At 45.5% G+C, this 14,753-nt stretch overlaps 2 long non-coding RNA genes across 2 annotated transcripts; both read left to right on the top strand.

Annotated features, from left to right (window-relative positions):
* The first annotated feature begins 17 nt into the window (after window positions 1-17).
* Window positions 18-5,404, top strand: LOC112581646. The gene is made up of 2 exons (XR_003106272.2): window positions 18-269; window positions 3,708-5,404. It is a non-coding gene; the product is annotated as an uncharacterized LOC112581646 (long non-coding RNA).
* Window positions 5,405-12,680: 7,276 nt separating this feature from the next.
* LOC123331377 lies at window positions 12,681-14,389 on the top strand. The gene is made up of 2 exons (XR_006547981.1): window positions 12,681-13,592; window positions 14,057-14,389. It is a non-coding gene; the product is annotated as an uncharacterized LOC123331377 (long non-coding RNA).
* The last annotated feature ends 364 nt before the right edge of the window (window positions 14,390-14,753 follow it).

Here is a 14,753-nt window from a genome sequence, read left to right as displayed (position 1 = left end):
CGCGGTAATCTGACTCCCAGGCTCCACCCCTTGCACGGCGGTCCTCTTTGTTGGCAAACAGTCCTTGGGACTTGGGCTCGGGGTAGAGTCGCGGTCTCCCCAGTCCGTCTCTGCGTTTGGGCGGGGAAAAGCTGCCGTAGGTATAACCAGCGCCTCCTGTTACGTAAAGCAGTGTAGCGGTAGCCCTCTTACCTCCCCAGCTTCCAGCGCGCCCCACCCCTCGGCTTCCCGGCGGGCTCGCAGACCCAGGAAGGAAAAGACGTGCCCAGGTGAGGGGCTGTCCACAGAGTCAAGCCCTCCTGGACTTGGCGTCCTCTCCGCGCATCACAATGCGTGCATGGGCCTCTTGCGGGCCCGAGTGCGGGGAGAGGGGCGTAAAGGAGGCCCTCCGCCTTAGCTGAGGGGAAGAGATGGATTTCAGAGGAGGTGGCTCCTCCGACCCCTACCCCCGCCAAGGTGCAGTTTGCTGCTTAGTAACTTAGTGGAGCATTTACGGAGAGCCCGCTTATTTATCGCGCCCCAGGGACCTCAGTTCTGTTCAGTCGCTCAGTCGTGTGCGACTCGTTGCAACCTCGTGGACTGCAGCACGCCAGGCCTCCCTGCCCATCACCAACTCCCGGAGCCTACTCAAACTCATGTCCATCCAGTGGGTGATGCCATCCAAACCATCTCATCCTATGTCATCCCCTTCTCCTCCCACATTCAGTCTTTCTCAGCATCAGGGTCTTTTCTAATGAGTCAGTTCTTCTCATCAGGTGGCCAAAGTATTGGGAGTTTCAGCCATCAGTCCTTCCAATGAATATTCAGGACTGATTTCGTTTAGGATCTAGGGATCTAGCAAAGGGTATGGCAGTGGTTCAGGGCCTTCTCCAGCCTGAAAAGGCCCAGGAGACACCTGGGGTTTTAGTTGGCATGAAGATCCTGATTCAGTTGGTTTGGAAGGAGCTTGAGATTCGGAATCTCTACCAGACCCCCAGGAGATAATGCCAGTGCCTTGAGCTGCAAAAAGGTGGAGAAACAGCAAAACCAAGTTTGAAGGTGCAGGGGCCCTCTTAGCCTCTGAGCCAACACTCAATATGGTGATGGTTTAGTCACTTTAGTCATGTCTGACTCTGCGACCCCATGGACTGTAGCCTGCCAGGCTCCTGTTGTCCATGGGATTCTCCAGGTGAGAACACTGGAGTGGGTTGCCGTTTCCTCCTCTAGGGATCTTCCCAACCCAGAAATTGAACCCAGGTCTCCTGCATTGTGGGCAGATTCTTTACCAACTGAGCTATGAGGGAACACTCAATATCTATCCTATCAAATGTAGTTAAATGGAGCTACAGCCTTCCTTAAAATGTCTGTTGTATTTTGCAGTAAAATGTTGGAAGTGGTTTTAAAAAATTAGTTTTGCCTTGGCAATTATTTGTCTCAATTTGTAATTCACATCAGGAGCTGATAAGGCACTATCTGTAGATTTAGAAGTCCTTGTGTCTGTTAGCAAACAATTTACAAATTGTTTCAATTATAACAAAATGTTTTTATGAATTAAATATAACTGAATTTTATAGTACATTTTGCTGCTACTGCTGCTAAGTCGCTTCAGTCGTGTCCGACTCTGTGCGACCCCACAGACGGCAGCCCACCAGGCTCCCCCATCCCTGGGATTCTCCGGGCAAGAACACTGGAGTGGGTTGCCATTTCCTTCTCCAATGCATGAAAGTGAAAAATGAAAGTGAAGTCGCTCAGTCGTTTCTGACTCATAGCGACCCCATGGACTGCAGCCTCCCAGACTCCTCCATCCATGGGATTTTCCAGGCAAGAGTACTGGAGTGGGGTGCTGTTGCCCTCTCCGATAGTACATTTTGTAGACGCTTAAATCAACATGTATTGGTTTTGATATTTATAATTTTTTGTTTGGATTATGCAGTCACTGCTTTGTGTTTTTGCAGGTAATGCATTGTTATTTTACATTGTAGTAAGTCGGAGAAGGCAATGGCACCCCACTCCAGTACTCTTGCCTGGAAAATCCCATGGATGGAGGAGCCTGGAAGGCTGCAGTCCATGGGGTCGCGGAGGGTCAGACACGACTGAGCGACTTCCCTTTCACTTTTCACTTTCATGCATTGGAGAAGGAAATGGCAACCCACTCCAGTGTTTTTGCCCGGAGAATCCCAGGGACGGGGGAGCCTGGTGGGCTGCCATCTGTAGGGTCGCACAGAGTCAGACACGACTGACGTGACTCAGCAGCAGCAGCAAGTTGACTATAAATGTTTAACATTAGGAGAATCGTTAAGTCTACTTTTGGTACATAATGTCATTAACTTGTGCAACAATTCACTTATTTTTCAAGAACATGTAAGCTCCAAAGGCTCTGTTAAAGGTGCCTGTACTATAAAATTGTGCATGATGTTAAGTGAGAAAAAGAATCTAAAGCACACCTGTGATAAGATCTTGATTTTACAAACATATCTATTTGTGTCAATGTCAATAAAAATGTATCTCTGAGGGGTAAAATGAAGTGATTTAATATTCTTTAAAGCTTCATTTTCCTATTTTTCTTTCCTATTATGCATTATTTTATAGTAAAACATCATTTCATTAAGCTTTTATACATACATAATTTATCATCTGCTGCTGCTAAGTCGCTTCAGTCATGTCTTGACTCCTAGCGACCCCGTGGACTGCAGCCCACAAGGCTCCTCCGTCCGTGGGATTTGCCAGGCAAGAGTACTGGAGTGGGTTGCCATTGCCTTAATTTATCATCTAATGATCCTTAAATTCTGTTGTTTTATTATATAGTTCTGTGTTTGTAAGAAGGGATTTCCTGAGGTAACTAATTCTTTCTTTAAGGCTCATGTATATTGCATGCCTCTTGAAAACTACCCCGGAGAAGGGAAAGACTGCTGCTGCTAAGTCGCTTCAGTTGTGTCCGACTCTGTGTGACCCCATAGACGGCAGCCCACCAGGCTCCCCCGTCCCTGGGATTCTCCAGGCAAGAACATGGGAGTGGGTTGCCATTTCCTTCTCCAATGAATGAAAGTGAAAGGAGAAAGTGAAGTCACTCAGTCGTGTCCGACTCTTCGAGACCCCATGAACTGCAGCCTACCAGGCTCCTCCATCCATGGGATTTTCCAGGCAAAAGTACTGGAGTGGGGTGCCATTGCCTTCTCCTAAGGGAAAGGCTACCCACTCCAGTATTCTTGCCTGGAGAATCCCCATGGACAGAGGAGCTTAGCGGACTTCAGTCCATGGGGTCGCAAAGAGTCGGACATGACTGAGCAACTAAGTACTTGAGAGCTAAGTGCCTGAACCCTTGTTGATGATGCCTAGGGAGAAAATGTGCTGGAAACAGCCTGTGAAAAGGCAAAGAATCAAACAGAGCGAGTCAGCAGCAGAGGGGATTGTGAGAGCCGGCTTTGGGCTAGGGGAACTGAGGATGCCCAGGAACTGTTTGTGGAGGGAAACCTGAGGAGGGACTAGGTTTCTGGGGTCTCTTAACAGGGCAGGACTAGAGAGGTTTAGGTACTAAAAGAGGAGGATCCCTGATGGCTAGTTCTAAGTGCTTATTATTTTCTTTTCCTGCTTCGAAAATGTTTATGTGCTTAGGGTTTAAGTTATCGTTTTTAATGTGTGTGATTGAAATATAATGTGGGAAAACCTGGACCATAACTTCTAGAACTTGACATTTTGAGACATGTACATTCATTGTTATGTTTTCACAGTGTCTGCCTTCCCCTCCTTCCCTGCCCCCAGCGGCCAGCTCCTCCAAGTATGCTTCATCCTCTGTGGCCCACTCTGCCCTGCAGGAGCTGCATCCTGGACCTTGTAACCAGTCAGCACTCTCACCTGTTTACCTGCCTCCCCAGTGCCTGATGCCATCACCACTTAAGAGACGTTGCTGCTTCAGCAAGTTGTCCCATAAATCGGTGACTGGTGGTGATTTTCCTTTGCCTGGAATACCTTTCCCTTCTTCACCTGGCTAATTTATTCCTAAAGACTCTCCGTCGCATGTGTCATCCCTAATAAGTCTCTCCTGACACCTCGCTCCCTCTCCTTATCGTATGGGGTTTGTTCCTGAAACTTGTATGCAGCTTTATCTGGCACTTTCCCCTTTACAGAAAAATTGTTATTTTTGGCGTTTCTTTAGTCACTAGGTTGTGTCCAACTCTTTGCAACCCCATGAACTGTAGCCCACCAGGCTCCTCTGTTGTGGAATTCTCCAGGCAAGAATACTGGAGTGGGTTGCCATTTTCTCCTCCAGGGGATCTTCCCAACCCAGGGCAGACAGACTCTATACCACTGAACCACTAGGGAAGCCTATAGAAAAATTACTTATTTGTATCTGCCTCCCTTGCTGACTGAGCTCCTCGATAATGTCCTGTCTGATCATCTCTGTTTTACAAGTACCAGAGCAGCATCAGCCCATGAAAGCATTTTAGCCCTTAAGCTAATGCAGATCAAATGACTGGTGCCAACAGGCTTTTAAAATGCTTATCGAAATGTTTCAGACATAAAAACCTTGTTGGCTCCAAGATATATATAATCTCGCAGAAAAAAGCTAAAAATGTTAATGAATGTGTGTCTCCAATGTATTGCAGTGTCAATGTCCTTAATTACTAAAGTTAGTATTCACACAGTTTATTCCATTCTAGAATAATTGGTGCATTAGATTTTCTCTGCTTATAAAAATCCTCCCGGCCCATATGATGATTTCAGAGACATGTCAGTCAATCATAAACTCATTTAGTTGCTTGTGGGATACAGTATTTACCAAAGCAAAATTAGAAGTCTTCCACCAGGTTTTTACAGTTATACGTGAGGCAGGTATGCCTATGGCCCCAGGGATTCCTGAACAGCTGCGCCTACACAGGAAGATTCCAGGGAGCACTGAGACGGGCTTGGGTCCTTCTGTTTGCCAAGGGCCCCTCCGTGACCTAGTGTCTTACACCTCCGCAGCCTCACGGTGTCCGTTGCCTCCTGGACCTTGGAAGGCCCTGATTTTCTGACTTCCACTCCTGGACTTTGAGCTGGAAGAGGATGTGAGATGTCTGAGTCAGTCTCATTCCTCTTTAGATGAGAGCAGTGCCATCCAAAAAGGAGAATAGAATTGACCCACTGAACATTGTACAAAGCTAGTGTAAATAGCAAAGGCAGGACCAGGTCTCTGAGCACTAGTACTGTTAGCCTCTAAAAAAGTTAAATTGCAAACACCGGCCAGTGGAATGTTAATTTGCTTTAGAATCACCTGAGGAACTTAAGTGAGCAGATCCTCTACCGTCTCCAGATTCTAAGATGGTATCACCAGGGCAGTGCTGAGCAATATGTGTTTTTAGTGAGTTTCTAGCATCTGACCACCTTGCCCCGCAGACCACACCTTAGAACAGCAATCTCCTAAAATAATTCCCTGGGGTACAGGAAAAACTATGGCTTCTGTTTTGTTTGTTTGTTTGTTTGTTTTTAATCTGAAGAGTAAGGGCAAACAATTCAGAGGACAGATGAGCCTGGCAGGCTACAGTCCATGGGGTCACAAAGAGTCAGACATGATAGTGACTATCACTTACTCACAAACCTTACTATTATGGGCTTCCCTGGTGGCTCAGTGGTAAAGAATCCACTTGCCAATGCAGGAGATGAAGGTTTGATCCCTGGCTGGGGAAGATCTCCTGGAGAAGGAAATGGCACCCCACTCCAGTATTCTTCCCTGGGAAATCCCATGGACAGAGGAGCCTGGCAGGCTATGGTCTATGGGGTCACAAAAGAGTCGAACATGACTTAGCAACTGGATAACAACAACAAAGCCTTACTATTAATATATTTAATATACAAGTTGACACAGTTGGCCTTCCTTGGGCTGTGGTCAGCTGCTGTACCAGTCCAGTAAAATTGGGTTTGCAGCCAAACCAAACAATCCCCAAACATCAGTGACTTACAACCAAGGATGCCAGATAAAACAAATTTCAGATAAACAGTGAAAAAAAAAATGGGGTGAGAATGCCCAAATATTTAGTAGAGGCGTCCCGTGTGACGTTTGGGACATGCTTTCTATAGGCCAGGTAGTTTTTGCTCGAGGACCCAGGCTGATGAAGCAACCTGGACCCGAGCTCTGCCAGTGGGAGTGGCAGAGAAACAGAGAGATTGGTGAACCATCAACTAGCTCCTGAAGCACCTGCTCAGAAGTCACAAACATCCCCACCACTCACTTTTTTTGGCCAAAATGATACATTTTGGCAAGCTTAGCATCTGGGTGGAGGTAAAGACTAATGGGCCACTAAGGAGGGTCATTGGGTGTCCGTGGACCATTGCGCAGTCTACCATGGCGTATGGTGGCTCGGGCGGGCCACTTGATGCCATCACATGGTAAAATTTAGTGACAAGGCCTTTAGGAGAGGCTTTTCAGAGTGTTGTGATAAGGTGAGGGGTGACCTTGAAAATCTCATGTACCACACAGAGATCACAGAATTTATTGTGGCAAAATACTTAAAAATCAAGTTTGACAATTGTTTTTTGGCAAAAAATATTTCACATTTCCTCATCTTTTCCATGATGACTAGTAGCTGTCATGAGGGTGCTGTAGGAGAGTTTCACAAAAATAAACAGACTTAACCTCTTCCTTCAAGATACCAGTGATGTTTTAACAATGAGTGAGAAAGTCATTGGTTTTCAAAAGAACTGAATCTCGTGGAGACAGCATTTTTGAAAATAGAGGTTTGCAAATCTTTCCAATGTTTGTGATTTTGTTGCTGAAAATGACATTAAAAAAAAATAATACCGGCACAAAACTTACAAACTGAAATTTCTCCCGTCTTTAAAAAAATCTCCTAAATGAAGAGTTTTGGGATCCATATTTTAATTGTTTTCTTTGATACTGCTAGTCGGCCTGCTCACAACACGCAGACTGATCTCCTTGTCGGTCTCCAACTGATCTGTTTACCCCAAAATGTGCCTGTAAGATTCACTATTCCCAGCTGCCAGCAGGGTTTTGCCTCTCTGCTGTCTTTTACACATCCTGTTTTTAATTGTGTTCCATGACAACAGTCAATTGACCTTTCTTCTTATGCATAAGTAAATGAAGTGCACGTGAAACAACTAGCTAAGTATTTCTGAATTATTCCTTGACATTATATAATTGGCTTTTAAAAGGAAGATTGATAGACTTCAGAGAAGCTGGAAATTTAGCCAGATTTCAGTTAAAACCTTTGCATAACTTGTGGATACATCTGAAATGAGCAGTTTGACTTGCTAAGACATATGATTCTTCCTAGTTTACTTATCTCCTGAGATATTTTAAGTGATGACAGCCCTTAAAGCCAAGTTTCAAAATAAACTGAACCTTAGGACACTTCAAATTGTTTTGTCCCAAAGTTTTCAGCCAAGAGTCACAAAAATAAACCTATCTGACCACTTCACTCTCTTTAAAAAAAATGTTAGGGAGAACAGAACTATTAAATAGTTTGCAGTCACTAAATTATTATTTTTTAGACTTTGAACATTTTCTACTTTTGTTTTATGCTAATGTATTACTGCTGCTGCTGCTGCTAAGTCGCTTCAGTCGTGTCCGACTCTGTGCGACCCCATACACGGCAGCCCACCAGGCTCCGCCATCCCTGGGATTCCCCAGGCAAGAACACTGGAGTGGGTTGCCATTTCCTTCTCCAATGCATGAAAGTGAGAAGTGAAAGGGAAGTCACACTGCTAGTATATTATTTGCAAATAAATTTATATACGTATATGGGGGCTACATGTTCAGAATTTTTTTTAACTACTATAGTGTATGATAAGAAAATTTAGAGCCTTCCCTGACGGTCTAGTACTTAGGACTCCAGACTTGCACCACAGGGGGCGCAGGTTCAACCCCTGGTCAGGGAACTGAGATCTCACATACTGCTTGGCTTGGCAAAAAAAAAAAAAAGTGAGAGAGAAATCTACATTTAAAAAGGCTTATTGACACTGCCAAAGCCTTTGACTGTGTGGATCACAATAAACTGTGGAAAATTCTGAAAGAGATGGGAATACCAGACCACCTGACTGGCCTCTTGAGAAACCTGTATGCATGTAAGGAAGCAACAGTTAGAACTGGACATGGGACAACAGACTGGTTCCAAATAGGAAAAGCGGTACGTCAAGGCTGTATATTGTCACCCTGCTTATTTAGCTTATATGCAGAGTACATCATGAGAAATGCTGGACTGGAAGAAACACAAGCTGGAATCAAGATTGCCGGGAGAAATATCAAAGATGACACCACCCTTATGGCAGAAAGTGAAGAGGAACTAAAAAGCCTCTTGATGAAAGTGAAAGAAGAGAGTGAAAAAGTTGGCTTAAAGCTCAACATTCAGAAAACGAAGATCATGGCATCCGGTCCCACCACTTTATGGGAAATAGGTGGGGAAACAGTGGAAACAGTGTCAGACTTTATTTTTGGGGCTCCAAAATCACTGCAGATGGTGACTGCAGCCATGAAATTAAAAGACGCTTGCTCCTTGGAAGGAAAGTTATGACCAACCTAGATAGCATATAGAAAAGCAGAGATATTACTTTGCCAACAAAGGCCCGTCTAGTCAAGGCTATGGTTTTTCCTGTGGTCATGTATGGATGTGAGAGTTGGACTGTGAAGAAGGCTGAGCGCCGAAGAATTGATGCTTTTGAACTGTGGTGTTGGAGAAGACCCTTGAGAGTCCCTTGGACTGCAAGGAGATCCAACCAGTCCATTCTGAAGGAGATCAGCCCTGGGATTTCTTTGGAAGAGATGATACTAAAGCTGAAACTCCAGTACTTTGGTGACCTCATGTGAAGAGTTGACTCATTGGAAAAGACTCTGATGCTGGGAGGGATTGGGGGCAGGAGGAGAAGGGGACGACAGAGGATGAGATGGCTGGATGGCATCACTGACTCAATGGACGTGAGTCTGAGTGAACTCCGGGAGTTGGTGATGGACAGGGAGGCCTGGCATGCTGCGATTCATGGGGTTGCAAAGAGTCGGACACAACTGAGTGACTGAACTGAACTGAACTGATAGACCACTGCTTTTAGAACCAAAAGTTGCATACTAGCTACTCTTTAGTTCAAGAACAGTTATCAATCAAGCAATGATCTGTATTTTCCTTTACACTTTAATTTGACCGGAGTAGAAAATTTTTAGAGTCGGACATGACTGAGCAACTGAACTGAACTGAACTGAAGAAGGTAATGCAAACCTTGTTGTGCAATTGATCAGTGTAATAGCAAGGCTAACTCTTGGTTACAACTACAGGATACCTTATGTCATTATTCTTGATAAGTATTTAATAGTTCTATAGACTAATAACGTTCTTGAAACTATTTGGAAATCATTTCCACTGCATTTGGAGGAGTTCCTTTTCCAGATACTCAGTGCACTCAGAGTCATTCCCGAGCTATTAGCCTTGACTTCCAGAATCCAGTGCAAGGGATCAGAGGGCCAGTTTGTCTCTGCTAGGTGTTACTTTCCCAGCAGAAATGTCCTCAGAGTCTTGGTGAGTTTTATCCTCTGAAGATGATTATTACCTGAAATGAATCCTAGGAACAGTTCCAAAGTTGCTAACAACTGCTCTCCAGGCCCCTCGGTGGCGGGGCAGTGGTGGTGACTCATGCTGTGTGTGCACCTTGTGCGTGCTAAGTTGCTTCAGTCGTGTCCGACTCTGTGACCCTGTGGACTGTAGCCCGCCAGGCTCCTCTGTCCATGGGATTCTCCAGGCAAGAACACTGGAGTGGGTTCCCATGCCCTCCTCCAGGGGATCTACCTGATTCAGGGAATCAAACCTGCATCTCATATGTCTCCTGCATTGCAGGCAGGTTCTTTACCACTAGCGCCACCCGGGAAGCACCTTAAATAGAGGGTAAGAAGAGAATTCTTAAATAAACCTTCAAATCAATCCCTCAGGCAGACCCCTGCCTTTCCAGTTAAGGGCTTGGCCTTTGCAGACCCTATTGAATCATTTAGCCATTGGCATTTCCAAGCAAGCATCCAGTGAAGAGAACGAAAGGAAGGTATTACTTAGTGCAGAAGTGTTCTGGGTCAAACCCATTGACTGGACGTTTTTACTAAACATTTCTATATTGGCCTGCCTGTGGATATTGAAGAAATCTATTTTATCTTCTCAGTGTAATACAGTCACAAGGCTGTACCCAGGAATGGAATCCATTGCAGGAGAATATTGGGCAGAATGTTAACTATTGGATGGACCATGGGTGTTATCTACATATGACAACTTTTTACATATTTATTTACATTTTCTCTCTGGGAAATGAAGCCAGAATCCACAGATGTCATTATCCATCTGCACACTTTTGTTTACTACCCAGAAGGTGAGAATATTGTATTTTAAAAGTATCTGGACTTTTGTTCTTTCTTATCACAAGTGACTTGAGAAGCTCTGACCAAGGTTACCCTGAGTGAATGTGCCAGTCAAGTCTTGCTTCCTGGAGTGCTCTGAGATTCGTGTACAAAAGGCATTTTGTAAGCACAGAGTGGAAAAGTATCATTTATATTCATTTGCTCTGGCATTTCTCTCTGGAATCTTCCTCTTGTCTGTCAACTTTGTGCAAAAGGACTGGCCTCATCTTCATTAAAAATATCTCTAATGGTCTGAAAGTAGCAGAGGGACTATGTAAGAGTGAGCTCTTCTGTTGGAGGGTCTCAGGCTGGTTTCTCCCCAGTTATGGTTGGACATAATTGCTGTGGATGTCGTGAATTATTTTGGAAAGACCTAAGTATGAGATCAACTCAGTGCTTTGTGCATATTAGCTGCAAGGAATGTATCTTATCTGATTGCAGTGACTCATGGGACAATCACAGCCTCAGGGAAGACCTTCTGAGGGGTCATTTAGAGTGGAGCCGTTCTGGGCAGAGGGTGGTCAGTTCTCCACTGGCTTCTGGAGTGGAGAAATTTCCACCAACAAGATGGCCCTTGTGACCCATGGCAGGTCCTTTCTTTAGGGGCTCTGTTTGCTGTGATTTAAGAAACATCAAGGGCTTCCCTGGTGGCTCAGATGGTTAAGAATCTGCCTGCAGTGCGGGAGACCCACGTTAGATCCCTGGACTGGGAAGATGCCCTGGAGGAGGAAATGGCAACCCACTCCAGTATTCTTGCCTGGAGAATCCCATGGACAGAGGAGCCTGGCTACAGTCCAGGGACTGCAGAGTCAGACATGACTGAGCGACTAACACACACATGAAGCATCAAGGACTTTCTGCCCCAGAAGATCTCAGTGTGTGACATCACACAGAGCATGAGGGTTTGCCAACTGTAGCAGTTGAAATGCAGCCTGGCTCTGAGGGGCTCCCATGCCTACCTGGGGATGTTCTAGAACAGGGAGCATTAGCCAAGAGACTGAGCCTGGGTTGGTGTTACTTGAGTCAAAGGTCTGTGTATGGGGGTGTGTAAATGAGTAGAGGGGGCTGTGTATGGATACAACCAGAGAGGCGCTTGGAGGGAAAGAATGCTGCCCCCAGGAGGGGTGGTTCTGAAAGAGACAGAGACCCATATCCCAGACCCTTCTCTTATACCTCGGCCCAGGGTCCCCTCTGAGTCTGCAAATCAGCTGCCGCTTCTCCTCCTCCTTTGCCACCTTCTTCATATCTTTTCATCACAAACATTTCAAGTCCATACCTAAGAAGTGCATGCATGCATGCTAAGTTGCTTCAGTCGTGTCCGACTCTTTGCAAGCCTATGAACTATAGCCCGCTAGCTTCCTCTGTCCATGGGTTTCCCTAGGCAAAGATACTGAAGTGGGTTGCCATTTCCTCCTCGGGGGGATATTCCTGACCCAGGGATCAAACCTGTGTCTCCTATGTTTCCTGCATTGGCAAGTGGGTTCTTTACCACTAGCGCCACCTGGGAAGCCCATCCCTAAGCAGAAAGTGAAAGTGAAAGTCACTCAGTCACGTCCGACTCTTTGTGACCTATGGACTATACAGTCCATGGAATTCTCCAGGCCAGAATACTGGAGTGGGTAGCCTTTGCCTTCTCCAGGGGATCTTCCCAACCCAGCGATCGAACCCAGGCCTCCCACATTTCAGGTGGATTCTTCACCAGCTGAGTTACAAAGGGAAGCCCTCCCTAAGCAGAGAGAACAGCAAAACAAACCTCCAGGTGCCCATCACCATTGTCCTTCTTGAAAAAGTATCAACACCATTCTGTCTCCTTCCAGGAACCCTCCTCTTTCTCAGATGATTGCTGAAATTAGCTCATCCTTAATCATTTTTAATTTAGTGCTCCCTGTTGCATTTTTCTGGGCATTTTCTTCTGTCAGCCACTCTCTTAAGTCAGTCTGCTGGGTTGGCTATGGCTCCAGGGAGTCCTAAGCTGTTCTGGGAGAAATGTTGAGATTGACCAAACGATGTAGGCTTAATTCAGTTCCACCCAACAGACACATGTGTAATCCTATGCTCCACAGTGGGCTAAGGATCTCAGCAGGACAGGTTTCCTCATCTCAAGGGCCTTTGATCTAGTTCTAGGGAGAGAACAAGGGCTGTAGCAAGAACTCAGTATAGGAGGTGACCTACAGTGTGTGACCAATAGTGTGACCACAGAGGAAGGGAAAAGACGAGTGGGGGACATTCCAGGTTGAGATGAACACCCTGAGCTGGAAGGGGTAAGGGTTGCAGGAGGTCAGGAAGGGCCGTGGAGCCTGAGATGTTGAGGAGGGACTTGGAGGGTTGGGTACGGGGTGGGACAGTGAAGGAATAACACTTGTCAAAACATGGAGGTGGGAATCGCTGAAGGGGACATGGGGACAAGAGTGTCCTCCGGCTGGGTGGAACCCAAGATGCAAGGGGCTTTGTGGGAGGGATTCAGGAGTGAAGGGTGGGTGGGGGAGGAGAGCAGTTGGGTCTTCCTAGGTTAATAACGATTGTTGTTTAGTGGCGAAGTCATCTCCATCTCTTTTGCAACCCAATGGAGCCCACCAGGCTCCTCTGTCCATGAGATTTCCCAGGCAAGAATACTGGAGTGGGTTGCAATTTCCTTCTCAGGGGATCTTCTCTACCCAGGGATCTAACCTACATCCCGTGCATTGGCAGGTGGATTCTGTACCACTGAGCCACCTGGGAACTAGATAATACTCACTTCTAAGTAAGGGAAACCAGTACTGGATTTTTATTTACCTTTTGAAATTATTTTATTTTGGCCACACTACACAGCATGCAAAATCTTAGTTCCCTAGGCAGGAATTGAACCCACTCCCCCAGCATTGACAGCACAGAGTCTTAACCACTGGCCACCAGAGAAGTTCCAAAACTGGGTTTTTAGAGCGTGGCTAGGAAAAACAAACTCCAGACCACTTAGGAAATGGAAAGGAATCGAGGTGGGCTTCAAGGAGATTAGGCAGCAGGAGCGGTATGAGAAAACTCTGGAGCTGCATGAAATCAAGCAGAGCCTGCTTCCACTAACCAGGCAATGCATTTTTAAAACTTATAAATAAGGCTTATAGTGATTCCCCACTACATAAATTGTAAGTATAGCTGCAGTCTTTTTCTGCTGAGTTCTGAGAAAATATGGTTTGTTTTTTTTTTGTCTCCACCAATGAAATAAATACATGGACAGAAAATTCCAAGCATTGCTTCCATGCAAGGGATTGCAAAGGAGATGGTGAGTTTTGGCAAAATATTCATGTTTTGTAAATGAAACAGAATAGAAACTTGATTTTTCGAAAGAATAAAATTTTCATTACAAACGTAGGACCATTTATGTTGGAAAATTCAAACAATAGCAAAGTACACAGAGGCAAGAAAATGTGTTGTCCCACTACCCAAAGAACATAATTTTTAATATTTCGGTGTCATGATTTTGGAACACGTTTTCAATCCCAAGTGACGTGAATTATTCACCCCCACCCCGGCCCCCTCCCCCCCATTCATTGTGCTGTCAGGTTTTGGGGTTAGTATTTCTATCTCTGTTGACTTTCAGAGTCAGTTCATCTCTGAACTCTGACTGCAGATGAGAAAGGAGGTCGTCTTGATATTAAATGAGAGGAAAGTTTATTCTCAGATATGCATGAAACCAGCCCTAGGCTTGCTTTCTGATTTTTTGTTTTTTGTTTGTTTTATTTGCAGGGTCTGGGGAAGACTGTAAATGGAGACCTACATAGGATATGGCTAAATATCTAAGGTATATTCATGCTAGGTCCCTTCAGTCATGTCCGACTCTGTGCGACTCTATGGATTGTAGCCCACCAGGCTCTTCCATCCATGGGAGTCTCCAGGCAAGAATACAGGAGTGGGTTGCCGTGCCCTCCTCCAGGGGGTCTTCCTGACCCAGGGATTGAACCTGCATCTCTCTCTTACATCTCTTATATTAGCAAGCGGATTATTTACCACTAGGGCCACCTGGGAAGCCCATCTAGGGTATATATTAAGCCAACAAACTATTAAATGAAATCCATTCTGTCTTCCTTCCTTGACTGATTCATATTCTCGACAGCCACCTTTTGTTGTTGTTCACTCAGTCGTGTCTGACTCTTTGCCACCCCACAAACTACAGCATGCCCTGTCCTCCACCATCTCCTGGAGCTTGCTCAAACTCATGTCCATACAGTTGGTGATGCCATCCAACCATCTCATCCTCTGTCATCCCCTTTCCTCCTGTCTTCAATCTTTCCCAACATCAGGGTCTTTTCTAATGTCAGCTCTTGGCATGTAGCCAAAGTATTGGAGCTTCAGCTTCAGCATCAGTCCTTCCAGTGAATATTCAGGACTGATCTCCTTTAGGATTGATTGGTTTGATCTCCTTGCAGTCCAGGGACTCTCAAGA

This window comes from Bubalus bubalis, chromosome 23 (assembly GCF_019923935.1).
Source record: "Bubalus bubalis isolate 160015118507 breed Murrah chromosome 23, NDDB_SH_1, whole genome shotgun sequence".
NCBI lineage: Eukaryota > Metazoa > Chordata > Mammalia > Artiodactyla > Bovidae > Bubalus > Bubalus bubalis.
This window is presented reverse-complemented; position numbering and strand designations above follow the sequence as displayed.